A 4,738-nucleotide genomic window follows, 5' to 3' on the forward strand; every position below is an offset into this window, starting at 1 on the left:
TTTTCCGGCCTGCCTTACTGACCGTCAGAGCGGACCAGAGCTTGCAGCACTGCCACGGCTGCCACGCGATCGGCCTTGCTCCCGTTCCTCAGCTTGTAGTAGAGGAACTCGATGGTCTCCTCCGGGCAAATTCGGGCTGTGGGGAAGAAATCACACTTGGCATCAGTGAGCAGTGTCTTCCCACTCGGGCAGGTTCGCAAGAGAGCTGCTGGGACACGGCGGTGCGGCACCAGCTCGCCTCTGCTTACCCTGCAGCACCATGCAGCGGCACAGCTCTGCTCTGTGCTCTGGGCTGGGCGGCTCCATCTCATCGCAGAGCTGTGGGAACAAGGCACGTTTCAGAGAAAGCCGGATCGGCGGGGAGAGGGACAGAAAAGCAACCGCACTGTCAGTGCTCGTCTCGCGGGTGGCTCTGGGCACAGAGCCACAACCAGAGCCCCGAGCCCCAGGCACACGCAGAGCTGTGCAGCAGCCAAGGCTGCCCAGGAGCCCCAGGCCAGCGACGCGGCACCAGGCCTTACCTGCTGGTGCACAGCAGTGGCGATGGCCAGATGCCTGGCCCGGGGCACGCGGGTCTGAATGTCTGCCACAGCCCCCAGGAAATAGCCGAGACTCTGCAAGGGAGCGTGGGAGGGAGGGAGAGGGCGGCTGTCACTGCGAGCCACCCAGAAAGCGAGAAAGCAGCATCGCTGGGAGATGCCGCGGCTGGAACCCACTTGCAGGGAAACCCCAGCCCCGCACGGGGCTTCTGGCTCATCCTTCCCGCAGAGCAGCACCGCGAGGTCTCTCTCCTCCACGCAGCCCTGCTGGGATGGCCTTTCCTGGCACACTGCCCCCCCTTGCACCTCTCCCCGTCACAGGGGCTGGACGTGGCCCTGGGCGTGAGGGCAGAGCTCCTCACACACTCCCAGCCCCGGGAGGCGGCGCAGCCTCCCCTCCCAAGCCACTCGCCCCAGCCACTCACCACTCCCTCCTGGCCCTCCCGCCATGCTGGTTTCTTCCAGCATGAGCCCAGAAAGCCCCGGGCCCCCATTTCCTCGTTCCTGCTCCAAGGGACCTGGCTCCTTCCAGCACCCCACAGCTCCCCAACACCTCGCGGCCCCCCCTTGGCCCCTGGCCGCGCCATGTCCCGCACAATGCCTCACCACGGTCACCCCAGAGGGGTCCCAGACTTCCCGATACTGGTGCAGCAGCCAGAGGAGATGCTCCCAGGCGTGCTCACGGTGCTCCTCCACGTGCAGGAGGACACCCATCATGGCACCCATCGCCCTGAGCACAGCCTGCTTGACCTGCCGAGGGACGGTGACACGCCGTGTCAAGGGCTGAGGGTCTCTCCAGCGCTCGCCTCCCCCAGACACCAGCCTGCCCTTCCCGCACGGGGGCTTCCCCTTCCCTGTCGCCCCTGGTGAGAAGGGCTCACTGGCCAGCACAGAGAGCATTTCCTCCCGGCACCCCCAGCCTCCCCCGTCGAAAGGCCCTGGCATTCGGCCGCTTCCCAGAAGGCAGCCCCCAGTCCCCGGACTCCCGGCTCGGGGTGCTTTCGCGACCAGCCTGCTCCCTTTGGCCCCTCGCACAGTGCCGCGGACAACCCCACCAGCCCCCGTGGACATCCCCACTGCTGCCCACGGCTGTGAGAGCATCAACACTCGCCTCTTCCTCCTCGCAGCACCGCCGCTTTCTGCTCACGTAGCAGAAGAGCGGGTAAACGTGGGCACAGAGCTGGGCAGGCCCCAGGCGAGGGAAGGCACCTTTCTCCCCCTCGCGGAAGTACATGCTTATGCCGCTGCACCACTGCTCCAGAACTGCAGCACAAGAAGGGAAACAGGATCGCACCAAAGTCTCTGACTGGTGAAGACCTTGCACTGGCCCCCGGGCCTGCTTTAAGCCCAGGCCAGGCTCGCCAGGGCACAGGTTGCAAGGAGATCTGCCTTCAGGGACGCGTTGTGCCATGGTCTGAGACACCTGGATGGCAACGCTGCCTTGTTTCTCCCCTCTTCCGCCCCAGCACCACACCTTCTCCTCCGCACAGCCTCGCTCCCTTCCACCACTGCCCGCTGCAGCCCCGGCCTCCCCCTTCCCAAACGTCTGCCCCTCAGCACACGCTTGGAGGTTTTGGCTGTTCTTTCCCATGCTCTCCCTTCAAGGCCACCAACACAAAGCCAGGCTGCCCTCAGGGAAAGGGAGGAGAAGGGGAGGAACAAAACTGGGCAGAGCTCGGCCAAAGGTAGCTAAAACCGGGAGGCAAGTGCGGGAGCAGAGACCAGGCAGGGACCCAAGAGCTCCTCAGGGCACCTGCACCCAGCACCATCCCGGCCAGCCCACGGACCCTACCCCCGGCGGCACCCGCTGCTCCCGCACGTTGAGGGCACTTGGCGGCTGCTGAGGCTGGAGCTCGCCGCAGGCTCAGCCCTGCCGTGCTGGCCCCGAGACCCCGGCGAGGCACCCAGGGCCACCCCGATCCCTCCCCCTCCCCCTCCCCCTTCCCCTTCTCCTTCCCCTTCCTGTGGCCCAACCATGGACCCAAAACTCACCACCGCAGACGGCGCACAGCATCCGGCCGCTCCCCACCTCGCTCAGCACGCCGCGCAGGGCTGACAGGGTCGTTGCCGCAAAGGGCACGCACTGCAGGGCTGCAGAGAGGGCAGGGGTGGGCGACCCTGTCAGCCAGAGCCGCCTTGGCCCGCGGGCTCCATCCCCCGGCAGCGCTGCCGCACCAGGGCCAGGGCTACGGGGCCGCGGGGCTGTGCCAGGGGCAGGGGGACGGGAGAGCTGCCGCAGCACTGGGAGAGGCCCCGGCACGAGGAGGCTCCTGCCAGGGTGCCCGTGTGCCGACGGCCTTCCCCAAGGTGCGTGGGAAAGCCCTGGGCACAGCGAGGGCGATGCAGGGCAGAGCCTGGCGTGTTTGGTCTCTGGCGGGTTCCCTCCAGCCCAGCCCAGACCGTTCTGGGCAGGGGCAGGAGTCCCGTCTCCCGCCCGTCACCCGCTGCAACCCGCAGCAGCAGGCTGGGGGGCCGTACCGTAGCGTGTGGCGAGGTTGCGCAGGGTGATGAGGACAAACTCCTCCGACGTCTCCTCCAGGGCCTTCAGGTGGCCCTGCAGCGCCGACACCACGTCGCACAAGTGGGAGCGGGCCAGCGCCACCAGGACATCACTAGCCGCCGTCCTCACGGAGGCCGTCCCACCCTGGAAGACAGCAGCTCGCGTGTGGCAGGAGCACGACCGGCCGTCTCCCACGGCTCGGCCTCCAGGCAGGACACACAACCCGTAACTTGACTCCGACCGTCCCTCGCTCACAAACAGCCCCGCGGCCACCTCTCTGCACAGCCCCGGGCCACCGCCCCAACCCCCCGCCAGGACAAGTCCCAAAGGCTCTCCATAGGACGGCCAGGCCGGGCGCCGGCGGCCGGGGTCACCCTCAGAGAGAACAAGCTCACCTGGGCCGCTCGCAGGTCCTCCAACGCCACTGCTATCACTCTGTCCACCTCAGAGCTCTGCAGATGGCTCTCGTCGCCCCACAAGACGCTCTCCAGCTCGCGGTAGGTCTCCGCTCTGCTGCCCTGGGGACACACCGCACACGGCAGCGATGGGACATGCCGCCCCGCAGCAGCTCCGCCACGCTGACGCCGCGGACGAGCTGCCGGTGCCGCTCAGCACAGCCGTCGGGAGCAGGCGAGAAACCCAGCACTGGGATTTCCTGACCCCGCCCCCAACCCCGGGGACACCGCCACCTCCTGTGGGAAAGGAGGGCACGCGGGAGCCTCCGCCCAGCACCACCGGCAGGATCAGCGTTTTGGGATGAGGCGCAGCAGGAGGGCAGAGGTGCCGCTGGGCGAGATCAGCCTGCGGCACTCGGGGAAGCCAGGGTGCTGCGGGGAGCCCTCAAACCCCACGCAGCCCCGCAGGACGCCCCCGCCTCACCTCGGCGTCTTGCAGCCGGTTCAACAGAGAAGTCACCACGGTGGCAAAGGTAGCGATGGCCACAGGGACAGACCCGGCCGCCTTGCCACCGTCCTCACCACGCGCAGGTCCCGACTGGGCACCTACACAAGTGAAGAAACCTGGAAGGAAAGCAACCGAGGGTTTGCATCGCTCCAGCAGCCGCAGGGACGGGCCCCGAGTCGGGCAAACGTCTCCCCAGCCGGAGCATGGGCCGGCAGGAGAGGCCGGTGGAGCTGGCTCTGTGCAGCCTGGGGAAGAGCAGCCCGGGGCAGCTTGGGGCTGGCCCCAAGCGCGTGACCCTGGCTCTCCCTGTGCCAAGAACATGGGCACCAGCAGGTCCCCGTCCCCCCCACCAGCGTGCTGGCAGGCGTGGTGCTGAGCGCGGTGCCGGTCCCCACCTCGGAGCGCTCGCAGCACCCCCATCGCGGCAGGACTCCCTATACAGATGTGCTGCTCCACCAGCACCTCCTCCCACGGGAGCCACGAGCCACTGGGCCAGCGCCGGCCTCGGGGAGGGGGGGGACCCACAAGGGCCACTGTGACACGCGGGGGCCCCAACGCCTCACAGAGGGCTGCTGGCAACGTGAGGCTGGGGGGGGGCAGGCACCGGGGACACACCCCCCATACACACCCCCCAAACGTGGCACTGTCCCAGGCTCCCGCGCTCGCGGTCGCTCCTCGGCCCCCAGCCCTTTCCAGCGGCGACTGTCTCCTGCCGTCACACAGGGGCAAGTGCTCCGGCAGAGAGGCCCTGGGAGCCAGTTCGCGCCATTGCTCACACAAGCACCTGGTCATTCGG

General features: G+C 68.1%; 1 long non-coding RNA gene across 1 annotated transcript; it reads right to left on the reverse strand.

The window, feature by feature from the left end:
* Positions 1-3,023: 3,023 nt before the first annotated feature.
* Positions 3,024-4,050, reverse strand: LOC135328086 (uncharacterized). Its single transcript, XR_010388812.1, has 3 exons — positions 3,919-4,050; positions 3,435-3,557; positions 3,024-3,183 (listed from the first exon to the last, which is right to left on the reverse strand). It is a non-coding gene; the product is annotated as an uncharacterized LOC135328086 (long non-coding RNA).
* Positions 4,051-4,738: the final 688 nt, after the last annotated feature.

Source organism: Dromaius novaehollandiae, chromosome 4 (genome assembly GCF_036370855.1).
Source record: "Dromaius novaehollandiae isolate bDroNov1 chromosome 4, bDroNov1.hap1, whole genome shotgun sequence".
Lineage (NCBI taxonomy): Eukaryota > Metazoa > Chordata > Aves > Casuariiformes > Dromaiidae > Dromaius > Dromaius novaehollandiae.